This window comes from Lactuca sativa, chromosome 5, assembly GCF_002870075.4.
Source record: "Lactuca sativa cultivar Salinas chromosome 5, Lsat_Salinas_v11, whole genome shotgun sequence".
Lineage (NCBI taxonomy): Eukaryota > Viridiplantae > Streptophyta > Magnoliopsida > Asterales > Asteraceae > Lactuca > Lactuca sativa.
The window spans coordinates 85,091,173-85,108,263 of NC_056627.2; positions in this window are offsets into that span (position 1 = coordinate 85,091,173).

The window sequence follows — 17,091 nt, forward strand, 5'->3', positions numbered from 1 at the left end:
GTAGCAAAGTGTAGGATAGTCAATCCAGTATAGATCTATACGTAAACTCACTAAGGCCGTGAACTCCCACCTATAAAGGTGAGTCTTGATCATTTCTAACCCTTTTTCACACTTCTAAATCTCAAAACTCTCTCAACTATCATCCCGTCTTTCACCCGATCTCCCGAAAATGTAAGTGTTTCTTGACTTGATTTGTTGTTATAACATAACACCTAGTGTTTATACATCATTTCATCCAGTCATTTGTGTGTTTTTCTTAGATATGTAGAACACCAAGAACACACACTAGTGTTCTTGGGCCTTTAGCACCTTTTCAAGCTTCTAGATAGTAAGTACTTCTATCCTACAATATTATAGAGCTTGTTACACTTCTAAACATCAAGAAAACACCCAAGAAACACCAAGATCAAGGTGTTTACGGTCCAAGATGTTCTTGGACTGTAACCCTAAATAAGGGTGCCAAAGTATGCCCTAGTCCCCCATAAGCATTGGAAACTTGCTTACATCCCTTCCTTGATGAGTTAAGGACTTGAAAACATCAAAATACCATAAACCATATGGGTTTACAGTCATAGACCCAAAGGAAAATGGTCTAAGGACTGTAAACTCCATTTAGGAGTGAAATGGTGTCCTAATCCCTTCCATCGGCTTATACTTCAAATAGAAATGCTTCTAAGGACTTGTAGAGCTTCAAAACAACACATAGTCAAAGGGGCATGAGATTACGGCCGTAAACCCACGAGTTTACGACCTTAAACTCATTGGGTGACGGTCATAAAACCGTAAACTCTAATATGGGGTTTTCCTTGAACCCTAAACTCAATAGCAATGCCCTACAACACTTAGATGCAATCCTCATGACTTATCGCACTTATAAAAGGTGCTTTACATGTCCTAGGATGTCTTAACTTTGTTAATTAGTTGTTTAAAAGACTAATTGGATACATATATGTGTTATTATATATTAACTAGGATCATTGAGTGTGTACAAGTCTTCACTTGACACTTAACATCCTATTCAATCTGTTCATCCAAACCACTCACTACAGGTGAGTTCATACCCCTTAATTAACCTTTGAAATACTTTTAAATGTTTTAAATGCTTTATGGGGGGATACAAGTTGAACCATGTTAGTTATTAGATCAATCACATGTGATTAATAACTAACATGCAAATAGATTTTTCACGCTTTAATTTTACCGAACAAATGACTTCAAATGTTTATCAAACCATTTTACATGACAAACTCTTTATCAAATTCACTTCTTATACTAAACCTTTCCTTTACAGTTATCTAAACTTATATATTGTTAAAACCATGTCTACTACATATATAGTTATATAAATAAGGTTTGAAGGACTTAGGAGAGATAACCCACTTTACTTCTTGTCCTCGTTTGGTTGTGGTCTTAAAGTACCTGATTGTTTGTCCTAGTGTTGTTGAATCCTTACTTATATATTATGTATATATGTATAGATATAAAGACTTTTATCTCAGTTCAGTACATTTAGTCATTCATCAAGTTTACTAATAAACTATAATAGATATAGTTTAGGGTTATACTACTTACTAGTTCTAGTTTAATGAAGCATACAAGAGTCAGTTCATTCATGAGTCATTACTTATTACTATGAGAACATATACAACTATAATAGAATGAGAACATATACAACTATACTAGAATGAGAACATATACAAGTATACTAGAATGATAACATATACAACTATACTAGAAAGAGAGAATATACAACGATACTATGATGAGTAACAATACATTACATATACATGAATATGTTAACATAAATGTGATCCACTTTATCGAAGCATGCCTTCATTGTCATGGCCCGAATTGTAGCCAGATACTCCTCAAGGGAGAGCATGAGTTTGCGTATAGATCTATACTGGATTGACTATCCTACACCTTGCTGCTAGCTATAGCTGGACCTACAGGTCTACGGGTGCCAAACGTCATACCTTCTTACGACCTACAATGTCGTGTTTACCAGTAAATAGTATGGTACAATTAATCACATAATACCTTAATATAAATCCGGTTTAACGTAGTTAGTACAACAGTGGTTCCTATAATACAACACTACAGTACTACATTAATTTACCCTTTACATTTATTTAGTGATCATTTCACTTTAACATTAATGTACAAACTATATTTTGATAATGATAGTTACAATTGGGAAAATTACACACTTTTACAAGAAACAAACATACGAAACATTCATGCCTTGGTAGAAGACTACTTTTAGTAGAAAATATAGGATTTTCTAGGAGTTACAAACTTTTACAAACACTTACAAACATTCGCATACTTTTACTACAAACGTTTACAAACTCATACTTCAAACACTATTTCAAACATTTTGATACAAACATAGACACTAAATACTTATGAGCTGGTGAATTTAAAAATTATATATTTTAAGATTTGTGTGTGTGTGTGTGTGTATATATATATATATATATATATATATATATATTACCAAATAATAATGATTTATATTTAATGTTTTAAATAACAATAAATATAGTATCTATAAACAAAAATTGTTCATTTTATCAATTGTAAATATAACTATCAGAATAATTGTAAAACGTCATTTTTCACTTAAAAATGATATACCTACTCTACTTTGAACTTGTACATTGTTTTGGCGTTGTTCCTTTTACTTTAGTAAAATCTGTTTTTCGTCGTTATGCTCCCTAAATTTCATTAGAAAACTCATTAAAGTTTTTATACAACAAATGAAGGATAAAGTATAGTAAATTTAATAAATCAAAGTTAGGACACACAATCACACACTTTTAGAGCTATTTAAACTTGGGATTTTCTATGTGAGCGTCGCTTTATCAGTGAAGAACAAAAACTTAGCAAAACCCTCTATGTTGTAACTGTTAATCTTGAGTGATTGAGGAATGATGTGTCTAGATTTATACGGGTTGATAGCCTGCCTGCGATTGCTAGGTACAACCTCCGTATGAAGACTAAAAATGACCAATAATTGTTCATTCTCTATGTTTTTAATGATGTTCATGTAGTCTTGGTGATATTGTTCGGCACACCCCCTTTGTAATGCCATATTGAGGTTTCATCCAATCATTTAGCTCAGTTATAGGCTCACAATATCCTTAGAATACATTCTAAAATCACTCATATGAGTTGAAATTGTGCTCTATGTAGTATGATCACATACTTAGAACAATAAACAAATATTGGTAAATCATATAATAAAAAAACCACTTATATATTTACACAAATCACTAGAATTAATGTTGTCATAAAACTTATATTTCATAAGTAAATATACAACACACTTATACAGATTTACAAGCATGAAATCACCTAAGTCACGTAGAACTTATACACCATACACACACTTGTACGGGGATACGAACACGTATTCATATAAGTAAGCTATGTACTTATACTCTCCAATTTTATATGTTTTTGGTTATAAAAGTATGCAAAGTCATGACATATGGAACTCACCAACATTATTGTTGACATATTTGAAAATGCATATATTATCAGGAATCTAAGAGTTGAAAGTGAACACACTTCGAATAATATTGAATCCTTGTTATCATTCACGGTTCCTTGTTTTGTTATGGCCTGTGTGTTCAGGAAACTGTTAAGTTTTTATGCTAAGTTTTGTTGAATTTTTATTACACTAATGTACCTTTGCATACCAATAATTTAATCACTACCTTAAGTAATAGAACTACGTATTTTGTTGATGTTGTTATTTTATTATTAGTTAATGTATGCTCCATGAGTGTGATCCATGAACAAGTAATATAGTCTGGCATTTTCGCCATCGGCCGGGGGTGTGACGGATTGGTATAAGAGCTATTCGATATAGTGAGCTAGTACTTTATAAGGAAAAGACAGCTATAGCTAAGGAATTACGCTCTCAAATTGAGTTTATACCTATCGACCTACATATATTAAGTATTATTAACTACCCTACTGATAGGATCCTTACAGGAGCATTGGCATGATTCGCATTGGGTTGAAAGATTCTAGAATAAGTATACGCTAAAATAGTCCTGCCGACCGAATGTTCTGACTGCTCGGAGCCTTATCATCTAGCATTATGATACAAAACAATGGTTATTAATAATAAACAAACACAAGATATAGAGATATATGAAATCAATCCCTTTATAAGAAAACTTATACAATACCATAATGAACTTAAACTAAAGATTTTATCTTAAATACTCAACTAAGTTCTATAATACATAGGCCATACCATAACTACACATAGTTTGCACACCTAATAAGTAAGAGATTTACAAAATTCAAACACAATCATTGTTACAACACATGACTGTTTGGTAGGAACTCTATTATATATATATATATATATATATATATATATACATGTGTGTATGTTTATGTGTGTGTGTGATATTAAAACATGATAATGAAAAAACATAAACTATTTGTAGGACTAACAAACTAACATGGACAAGACTTCAGGCTAGATTATTCTTAAAGATCCAAAACATGAGTTGATGATCCTACACTTTCCTCTACTGGGAGATCCTTATTTCCCTGAAATTCCACAAATGTTCAACCCTATCCCCTCAGACGATGGGGGAACCACCACCATCCATAAATAGTGAGCCCTAGGAAGACCCATTTGAAGAGCATGAGCATTTGGAGGAAGTTTAACCATCAAATAAGGAAAAACCCTTAGAGGAAGACGAGCCTGCAGATGAAATGGAACCAATGGAGAATGTTGAACAAATTTTGTTGCCTTTACCACCACCACTTACTCCATGTTGTCTAGTCTTCTGAAGAGCCACTTATTAGGCGAACAACTCGTAAGTCCATCCCCGTTACTGAAAAGAACATAAAGAAATACCAGAAGATACCAGGTGATCTGTAGTGGATTAGGAACAATCTCACTTGGCATGATCATTTGATGGAGGGTTAGATTAAAATGGAAAGTGGCATCCACAACTTTAAGGTCAAACAAACATCATTAAAAGTGTAACAAGTTTGAGAAAACCCTACCTGGATTGCAAACATCATGAATGATTAGGTCACCAAGGGAAGGATCACCAATATATTTGATGTAGGACAAACATCTGGGGAACAACCCCCAATGCCTATTGACATTGATACCATCTCTTAATTATTTGAAGGAAGTGTAAGATTTCCCAGCAACTCAAGACAATGAGCAACGAATTTAAAATCATAGAGAACAACATGTTGCACTTATCAGGGACAATGAATAACCTAGAGGGTCAGCAAGCTCATGATCAACCATCAACCATGGATGTGCATCAACCTAGACAAACATGATCACCAATGATAATCAAATCATGGAGTTGGAGCTATAAAATAAGACAGTTGTTCTTAGAACATCAAGTGAAAAAGGAGAGAACCACCAAAGTCTAACAGAGGAACCAAACGCTGCAAGATCAAGAGAATGAGCTACTCCATGCATTTAAGTGCTATGTAGGCATTTGGTATATATGAATGGGAAGATTTTATTTCAATATCGTACTAGCGGTTGGGAGATGTAGCAAGCAAGAGCATAACGTATCTTGCCAAATGTTGTGATGGAACTTCTGTTGATCCATGTTGGACATGATAGGATCGGATGGAAAGTAATGCCCGAGGTTCCAAGTTAGTGGAGGAAAAGAAAATAACGAAGTGTATAGTAGGACTCACAAATTTTCACTCATTATCTCTTTTTCACATCTTTAAGGCTTTTCCACCATAACATGCATACCCTTTTTATAGTTGTGAAAAACAAATGTAACCAAAAATGATATATATATATATATATATATATATATATATATATATATATATGTGTGTGTGTGTGTATGTATGTGTGTGTATATATATATATATATATATATATATATATATATATATATATATATGATGCACATGTTTAAAAATTAACTAGAACACTATGAAATTTTGGGAATTAATATGTCATTAATACTTATATTCTAATGAGAAATAAAATGCTTTGTAAACCTTACACTCTTCTAGCTAATAGAAATAGGAAAAATGACATGCCTACTAAAAGAAGTACTCTGTTAAACCCTGAACCAACACTAACTACACAACCTGAACAACAAGTATAACCGCAACCAATAATGAACCAACCTATAAACTTAACTATACTTGAAGAAATCATATCCTAATGATTCACCAAATAGTTAGTTAACTACAATGCAGTTCGGAATGCAGCATCTGGAAGTGATAGAAACAATCATGAAAGCCGCTCCTATGGGGATAACACAAAACCGACGAGAATCTGCATGTATAATGATTTCATGAATTGTAGAACCAAGAGCCTCTATGGGAATGAAGGGGTTGTAGGTCTAACCCATTGTATCGATAAAAATGGAGTATGTCTTCCAAATCAACTATTGTTTTGAAGACAAAAAATTGGTGCACCGCCTATGCATATATAGATGTAGCTTTGACAAGGTGTAATGACCATGTAAAAACAATGGATGTTATCTCCATATACTCTATGTATTGGGATGATATTAAAGTGAAGCTAATAGAAGATTACTATCATAAGGACGAAATGCAAAACATGGAACATGAGCGGTGGAACTTAATGATAAAAGGTTTATATATTAGTCCTTATGCTACTAGGTTTAACGACCTTGTGATTCTATGCCTGAGACTTATAACCCCTGAGTACAAAAAGGTTGAACACTACATTCTGAGACTAGCACCATAGATTAAGAGTATGGTCATCTCTTCATTACCCACAACCTATAACAATACTAAATAAATAGCTCTCTGCTTGACCACTAACAAGGTCCGTCAAGGGACTATAATAGCAAAAATTGAAATCCACAAGTCTAGATCTCACAAATGCAAATCTAGTAAAAGGAGACCACGACAGTCATCAAGAAAGAAGCAAGATGTTAGAACAGTTTTGGACTAAGGTGTCTAAGGTCACAACTAAATCCGTATATTTTATAGAATAAAAGTAAAATCCTTTTTGTGTTGTCATAAAAACCAGGAAATAGCTTGGATTGAGAATGAGAGATAGGTAAAATGATTTATTAATATATTATATGATTAATATACAAATTATAAATATTAGTAATAGTTAAGATTTAATTAGAATTAATTTTGGATTAGTTATAGTTAATAAAAGGTGCAAGGTTAAAGTGCAAATGTTCAATAGTTAAACAAAGAAGGAAATTCTAGCACGCTCCAGCCTATGGATTGTTTAGAAAGGCTTTCGGAAGGGTTCTAAAAGCTCTTGAATTAGATAAGGAAACTTGATATTCATTGAATTAAAATAATATTAGTTTAAATTCAAATATAGGGTTTTAGTGATTATTAGGGAACTATATAAAGGGTACTAACCCTCGGCCAAAACTGATCCCTCCTCCTCACATAAAGAAATCAGTTTTCTCCCATCTCTCTCTCTCTCTCTCATATTCAATCCTATGGTTTCATAGGGTTTTAGGTGTGACGCATTAAAGGCTACCACACAATTGAAGCCAGTTTTTTCCAAAGAGACTTTAAACAAACTAGTTAGCTTAATTCAATTTTAAAAATAAATGTATGGTTTCTCATTTATGATTTTCGTTATCATAGGTTTTAGTTTTGTTTTCATAATCTATCTTTCTAAAATAGTAAAATATCCATCAAATGTTTTTGGTTACGTTTACCGTTAAGTGTTTATATGAGATTCTATATGTACATTGAGTTTGTAACCTAAAAATCCTAATAGTGGTATCTATGCCTAAGGCTTTTATTTATAAGTGCATAAAGATGAAACAGGAAAACAATAAAAAGAAACTTGTTTCTTGCACGGTGCACCTCTAGAAGGATACAACATGTCTTAGGGTATATATGAATTTCCAAAAAAAAATCATTTTTCATATTTGCAAGATAATTATTAGTTTATTTACTTTAAATGGTTGAAATCTAATTATTAAAACTCCATAGTTAAGATATCCTAATTTGAAAATAAGGAACTTTTAAAAATGTAATTATTCAATTATAAGATATTAGATAATGGAATTATCTTTAAAAAGATTTAATATAATCTAAGTTATAGTTAATTGTAAGATAGATATTGAATCTAAATGGTTTAGATGGTTAATTAAATATTAGGATAATTAAATTTAAATATTACTTTTTTAAAATCGTTTTAAAATGCACCATATATATATATATATATATATATATATATATATATATATATATATATATATATATATATATATATATATATATATATATATATATATATATATATAAAAGTTATAAGTTATAAGACGATATGTATGACATACACTTCAGTAAAATAGTTCGTAGACCCCATTCACGAAGGCACATTATAAGAGAGGTATAAGGAAATGCCCAATAAAATGACCGTTGAATGAGTGTCCTTTTGATCCATTACTTCTCTATATGGTGGGAGGCCATCAACCGAACAGGTTTGATAGGACACTAATTACATTAATATTATCATGTGTTAGTACTAGAAGTTTCAATAAATCCTATTCTATTTAATTTAGGAAAAATATGAAATTGTAGGCTAATCAATGAAAACGCACATTATTTCTTTGTGAGTCGTTAGTGGAGTGTTTGTGGTAAACCGACATACTAATATGAGACTACAAAGATGATATGATGGCACATAATCAACATTTATGATTATTTATGGAGTGTGTGTGGTTAACCACCACATCAATGTGAGATCATAAATGACATTGAGGATCTAACTTAGGTTTGCATGGTTATTCACACCTTGTTTATGATTATCGGCTTCCCAGTCACAAATTGAAGATCATAATATCATATTAAACATGAAATTGAATAGTTTAATGAATATTGAAAGATATAGGAATTTTATATTAGATTAAAATTGGTAAAGTGATTTACCTACCTAATATAAATTCGAAAGTAGATTACGGCATCTCACTTATTAACTAAGAATTATATTTTTGGATCTTTTCCTTGCATATTAATTTCAGTTAAAATTCTTGCATTAGGTGTCTAAGTCATTAGCTATATTATTATAAACTTAAATTATTAGCAAAAGTCGTTTTAGGTTGCCTCAAACCTAGTAAGAGACTGAAATGCTATTTGGAGAGAGAAATAAATAATTTATTAATATGTTTTGAAAAAAATAATTTAATTAGAAATCGAAATAAATAATTTATTATATGATTAATAAATAAATTAGAAATGGAAATAAATAATTTATTAATATGTTTTGAAAAAAATATAATAATTCAAAATTATGTTGTTTAATTATAAATTAATTAGAAATTAATTGAAATTAATTTTGGGATTAGTTTGAATATTTATAAATGGAATGACTAAAAGTGTCAATGTCTAAAAGTTGAACATTAACTGATTCTATAACCTCCCTATGAGAGGGGACATTTCTAAGGGATTAAGGGAGTCTTTCTTGGGCCTAAGGAAGTCTACGGGTTATAAAAGGGTTAGCGTTGTCCATATGGAAACCTACCTGTGATGCACCTCCTTTGGCCCCATAAACACCCCGCTCTCGAGTTAAAGCAAAGAAAAGAAGAGAAGAGAAAAGAAAGTAAGGAGAGAAAAGAAGAGAAAAGAAAGAAAACAAATTTGTCTTTTGTGCTCCCGAGTTGGAGAGAAATAGAAGGAAAGTTAAACATTTTATTCTTTCTTTTCAAATCCTCCCAAATCGGAAGGAAAGTTAGGAGGGAAAGTGATCCTTCCATTTCCTTTCATTTCCTTCCTTTAATGAAAATCGGGAGCATCAATCTCTCTTACTTTCCTCTCATTTCCTTTCTTTTCTCTCCTTAAGTTGAACTCAGGAGCGGGTTAGAGTAAACAATTATATCCTCCCCTCTATCTCTAATAAGCCTCCAACTTCAAGTGTTCGGGTGTGAACCATAAGAGGCGTGGAATTTCTTGTGCTAGCTTTCTGAAGTTCTACAAAAGATGAATTCAAATTTATTTACAATAACAAACTAAAAGGTATGTTTTTAATAACCCTTCTCCACTTTCGAAAATAGAAATCTACTTTAGGGTTCTTGAATTAAAATTGTTGTTTTCATATCATAGTAAGAACATAAATCCTTTAGGGTGTATGCGAATTTAGGGTTTTATGTTCTCCGCTAAAAATATGATTTTTGTTATCTATAAAACCCACCAGTGGTATTAAAACGTATGTTCTCTATGATCCTGCACAAAGTTGAATAGGATCAAAAACCCTCCTTGATGGTTTTCGATTTGGGAAAGGGTTTAGAAACCTTAGCCTCATTCTTTAATTTTTGAAATTGCTAGGGATGTGGTAGCTTATCCTTCGTTTTGATAATTATTAGTTTTAAATGCCTTAAAATTTGATAATTGCTAATTTGGTAAATCCCAAACCTGAATTTCAAAATTAAAAGGTATTGGATTAGGATTAAAAATTATTTGATTAATTGATTAATAGTAAATAAATTGTTTAATACTTATTGGTTTAATTTAAATTGAATTAATTTTATTAATTTCAAAATTTGTATATTAAACCTAGTAATCTTGAAAGAGGTTTTACAATACACCTTATATATAATATTAAAAGTTAATTACTATATGTATAAGACTAAGTCAGTCAGATCTCTTGTATGCCTCATTCACAAAGCCGAACTATAAAAGGGGGGGGGGGGGGGGTATTAGGAAACTACTTATAAAATGGTAGTCAAATGAGTGTCCACTCTTACCCAATGCTTCCATGTTTAGTGGAGGGTTATTAGTAGAACAGATCTGATAGGAAATTAACTTCATTAAAAGTATAATTCTATTATAGTAACTAAAACATCTTTTATAAAATCCTATTGTTAGTTACTTTAGGAAAATCAAAAAAGTATGCTAATCCATAAAACTACGCTTTATATTTTATAATAGATAGTGGAGCACATGTGGTTAACGGGCACACTAATAGTGACTATAAAGAGTAATAATGGGCATCTCAAAAGTTATCAATAAATAATGGACCGCGTGTGGTTAACCAGCAGATTAAAATGAGATGATAAATGACATCAAGAGTGCCAAGCATAACTGTATGGTTGTTCAGATCTTGTTTGTGATCCTCGGTATCCCAATCATAAATAAAAGAGCATAATTTAAGATTAAGCATGCTATTGATATATTCAATGAATCTCAAAAGATCTTGGAATTTCATAGTTCGAAATTGGTAAATTGCTTTTAACTACCTTCATAAATTTGCAATAAGATTACGACATCCCTCTTCTTAGTTGTGAATTATTATTTTGGATCCTAGTCTTAATCATTCATTATGGGTTAAAATATTGAGCATAATTGTCATTTAACTAATACTATTCTTTTTCTCTGTAGATGTCTACAACTGTTGATGCTTCTGCTCTATCTTTGTCTACCCACCACTCGGGTTTCTCCCCACTCTCAATCGTGTCCAAAGTGAACTTTGATGACTCCTACTATAATGATTGGATGCAACATCAGAATGGCTCTTCGATTAAAGGCAAAGAATATGTCCTTGAAGAAAAATTATTGTAGTCTATGATGCCACTGCTACTCCTGAACAACTAGCCTCCTATAGGAAACACAATGATGATGAAACCAAAGTTGATTGCATCATGGTAACTACAATGACTCCTGGATTTGAAAGCTTCTATGAGGACTACTAGCCATTTGAGATGAACAATGACCTTGTGGAAAAGTACCACAAGAGAGCTCATCAAGAGAAATTTGAAGTGGTCAAGTCCCTCATGGATTGCAAGGTGAAAGAAGGACAGTCTATCTACAACCACATGCAGAGAATGCAAAGATACATGGAGTGCCGTGTTAAGTTCAATGTGCATTTTTATGGGGAGTTGGCCATTGACATGGTTTTAAAATCCTTACCAAGTTGTTATGATTAGGTTATATTAGCATATCATTTGAACAACACAGAAAGCACATTGGCCCAACTCAATAACTTGGTACAAACTGATGAGTCAGGATTGAAGGGAAAGAGTTCGGCCCCTTCTACTAATCTTCCTATTCTCGCCACTGAAAAGGGCAAAGGGAAGAAAAGGAAGGTTGCTCCTAAAGATAAATGGAAGAACAAGGCCCATGTAGGCTCATAAAGCAATGGGCCAAAGGCAAAGCCCATCTCATACATTCCAGTTATTAGTTACCCCAAAGAGGCCACTTGTTACCATTGGAACGACAAGGGTCGTTAGATGAGGAGCTGCCCCAAATATTTGGAAGACATCAAGGATGGCAAGATAAAGCCATCATCCATAGGAATATACACTATTCAACTTAGTAACTCACCATCTACTCATTCTTGGGTCCTTGATAAAGGATGCAGTTTTCATATTTGTTCTGATTTGCAGGAGCTAAAAGAAAGTGAAGAGATGGAGCATGAGAGGATCAATCTGATCATGAGAAATTAGCAATCTTCTCCTGCTACCAAGATTGAGACTTATCAGCTTGTGCTTAGTAGTGATGTTCGGATTCGTTTAATTGATTGTTTCTATTCATCGGAAATGACATGAAACATTATTTCATTTCATGCATTGTTTAGACAATGTTTTCACTACTCTTTTAATGATTTGAATGCTTCAATTCTGGTTTATTAAAATGGTGTTTTTATATTGAAGCTTTACCTTGTAATGGTGTGTATGAAATTGTGAGTTGTATTGATGTCTTATGCAATATTGTATTTCGTATTGATTCATCTAATGGTTTAGACCAAGCATGCTTGTGGCATTTTTATCTTGGGCATATTAACAAGGAACACATTGCCCAACTCTAAAAGGATGGAGTTTTGGAATCATTTGACCTAACGGCAAATGATGAATGCAAATCATCTCTTTTGGGCAAGATGACAAAACCACCTTTCATTGGATCCTCTTAAAGAGGTGAAGGGTTGTTGGACCTCACACACACAGATGTGTGTGCCCTTCAGATCCACCACAAACAATGCTAATCGATTTTATGTAACATTTGCGGATGATTATAGCAGATATGATTATATCTATTTAATCAAACATAAATTAGAAACCTTTAAAGTTCAAAGAGTTTAAGCATGAGGTCGAGAATCAATTAGGTAGGAAGATAAAGATGATTTGATCTGATGGAGTAGGACAATATCTTAGTACTGAGTTCCACAACTACCTTAAGGAATGTGGAATAGGTTCATAATTGACTCCTCTTAGGAGACCAATAGTCAATTATGTAGCTGAGAGGCATAATCAAACCTTGTTGGACATGGTTCTTTCCATGATCACTCGATCCACTCTTCTTACTTCCTTTTAGGGTATACCTTAGACACAATCAGACATACCCTCAATCTTGTGCCTACTAAAAAGGTTGCCAAAACACCTCACGAGATGTGGACAAGGAATTTTCCCCCATTATTACATATCAAAGTGTGGGTTTGTGAGGCTTTCATTAAAGGAGGGAATCATGACAAGGTAGAAGATCGAAGTACAAGGTGTATTTTTTTTGGCCACCCATAAAAGTCATTTGGATACTTTTTTTACAGGCATAGTGAAAACATGGTCTTGTAGCACGAAGATAAATATTTTGCGAGAGAGAACTCATATGCAAAGAAAATAGTAGGAGTACAATTGAACTTGAAGAGATTCAAAAGCCAACCATTGAAGGAACCTTAAATGATACTAGCGGTTAACCCGAGGAAGAGGCTCCTATTGAACCTTTTGACACATCATTATCTCTTTGTCTCTCTAGTAAGTCACCTCAGATTTATAGTTTCCATATAACTGCAGAAGGTGAAACATTTATTAGAGTTCATGTCTATGTATGAAAACCAGGTTTAGAATTTGGTTGATCAACAACCTCGTGGAAAGACAGTTGGTTGCAAATGGATCTTTAAGAAGAAGATCGTCATAGATGAAAATGTACATACTTTTAAGGCACGACTGTTTGCGAAGGGCTTTACTCGAACCCAAGGGGTTGACTATGTTGAGACCTTCTCACCAATAGCTAAGAAAAAATCTATTAGGATACTGCTCACGATAGCTGCTTCATGATTATGAAAGTTGACAGATGGATGTCAAAACTGCTTTCCTTAATGGAATGTTGGCTGAAGATGTTTAAATGAATTAGTTAGAGGATTTTGTTGATGAAAAGTTTCCCAATAGAGTGTTCAAGCTTGAGAAATCCATCTATGGTTTGAAACAAGCTGTAGCGCCCCGACTCTCAGGTAGTACTTTAAATATAATATTTTTGGGTTTTGGCCCTACTCATCGAGTAGCAGTGGGTTGGATCGCGAGTTAAGTGATCTACTCGGCGAGTCCTTGTGGGACTTGGTGAGTAGGAGCTGGAAAGTGAAACCCTAATTCCCGAGGTTGCACCCCTATTTAAAGAAGCTCAAGCCTCTTTCAGTTCCTTGGCAACCCCCTTCGCATCTCTAACTCGTGTGTGTGTGTGCCTTGTGTGTTGAATCTTTGAGAGAAGATTTTGGTGTAAAAGTTTGGCGAAAACGAGTGTTTGGGGCAAGGAGCTGGGAGGATATCCGAATTCTTCTGTTGTGGACATCTCATGGGAAGGTATTAAACCATTACCCTCATTTATTTCAGTCTAGACCTTATCTTTGAATGAGTTTAAGGGTTTTAAGAGGGTATCAAGTTGGTATGGCAATCTATGAGCTAGATCTAAAGTTGTAACTTCAGATCTGGAACCTCTTTGGAGCATCCAAGCATAAAGTTCCAGCTTTAGGCAAGATTAAGGTTCCCTTGGTCCATGAACACCCATTAAAAGTTTGGTTTTGGCATTAGGAGCTTGTGAAGCAATGCATGCACGTAAAGTTTGCAACTTTGCGTGATAAGCAGGCCTAAGGAAGTTGGTTCTGTAATTTGGGGCCTTGCCATGGCTTAAAGACGTGTGCATGTTAAAATGACTGTAAGAACTCGGCGAGTCGCGAAGCCGACTCGGCAAGTCATATGATGATTTGCATTGGACTCGATGAGTTGGATGAACAACTCGGAGATTCAGATGAAGGAAGTCATGAACTCGACGAGTTGTTTGAACAACTTAGCGAGTTAGATGAAGATGGCCATGAAACTCGACGAGTTGAAGAACAACTCAGCGAGTCGGATGAGTTTAACCAAGGATATGGTTGTGTGTGTGCCCGTCGAGTTGCAAGGAGGAAACTCTATGGGTGGCCTTAAGGATTGATCGGGATTCGAAGGAACTCGACGAGTCACTCTGATGACTCGGCGAGTTAGAATGTGCTCCATGGACTCGACGAGTGGCCGAGTGTACTCGGCGAGTTCAGGTCAACATGGACTGTTGACCTTGACCGAGGACATTGACCTTGATCAGGAACTTACTAAGAGGTTATGGGGTGTCTCATAAGAGTAAGGACTTATGAGTATATTGTGCTATGGTTATAGGTGGTGGAGCCGGTGTTAAGTGATCCGATAGTTGGAGTTTGCCTTTGGAATAGACATCTGCGAGGTGAGTTATCCTCAATATATTGATAGGGTCTACGGTACCAAGGCCCACCCTTTATGATTTACATACTGGTTTAGGATGGTTGTTTTGTTATTGCCATGTTAGATTTCATCCTGGTTAGGATGGGTGTTATGCTATTGCTATGTTACAGTTCATCCTGTTTAGGATGGTTGCTATGCTAGAGATCGATTAGATCGGTTGTCTTGGTATGCTACATATGATTCTGAGCTGTTAGATCGGAATCATAATAGATAGTATGTTATGCTTTTATGATCTATAAGGATTGGTATGTTAGTGACCTGTTAGGTCGATGCTCTAGTTACGAGTGAAACTCTACGATTGATGGTCAGTGAGATAGATATGTCTGCTATGTGTATGTGCCAGTATATGATAGTATGCGTACATGGTTATTTGCTTGTTGGTTGGGTTGAGGCGGTCCTGCTTTGTGCTGAAGGCCAACACACCCTCTGAGCGGTCCGGGGAGACTGTAGGCCCACGCGGCGGACCAGTCATGCCGAAGGCTCAGGATAGATTCAGATAGACTGTACGCCCAGTAGGGCGGACTAGTTCGGCCGATGGCCCAATATGTATGTTTTTTGATTGATCGTTATGGCTATGTTTTCTGCCAGCGTGGTATTGGTGTTTTGGGGGTACCTCACTAAGCGCTCGGGCTTATAGTTTTCAGTTTATTATTTCAGGTACTTCAGGAGAGCGAGGGAAGGCGAAGGTCTGACTGTACCATTCCTCATCCTCATGATCTATTTTGCGACACTCTGATGATAAATGAATTGAAAATGTTTTGTAAAAATAATTACTATTTGACTCTTTTGTTAGTATTAAAAGTTTAAATTTGGCGTAAATTTTATGGGTGTTACACAAGCATATCACAGCTGGAATCTTTGCTTACATGAAAAAGTCAAAGAATTTGGTTTTTCTAGGATTACGGATGAGTCTTGTGTGTATGTCAAAGCTAGTGGGAGTATAGAAAATATTTCGATATGAAGGATCTAAGAGAAATAGCGTATATTCTCGGGATAAGAATTTTGAGACATAGAAAAAAACAGACTAATTAGACTTAGTTAGAGTACATACTTGGAAAAGGTTTAAAAATGGTTTAGTATGGAAAATTCCAAGAAAGGAGAGTGACATATTAAGAGAAATGTCAAATTGAGTAAGACTCAAAGTCTCATAGCCCATGTATGAATGAAGAGATAGCTGATATGAGTCGATTACCTTAGGGTTCGCCTATAGCATCGATCATGTATGCTATGAAATGTAGTTTCCCTAATGTGTCCTTTGCTTAACCATGGTCAGTCGCAGAGCTTATAAAACAGTAGTTAAGAACATTCTCAGTTATTTACGATGGAAAAAGGATAAGGTTATAGTCCTTGGTGGAAGTGATATGTTGAGAGTGACTGAGTATATTGGTGCCAACTTTTAAACAAACAGGGACAACTTTTATTCTCAATCTGGCTAGTATTTACATTAAATGGTGGAGCAGTTACTTAGAAAAGTTTCAAGCAAGACAAAGTGGCTGATTCTATCTATGAATCAAAGTACATATCATCAAGTGAATCATCAAAGAAAGTAGCTTGGTTGGAAACCTTCATCGGAGACCTTGGAGTAGTTCCAACCATT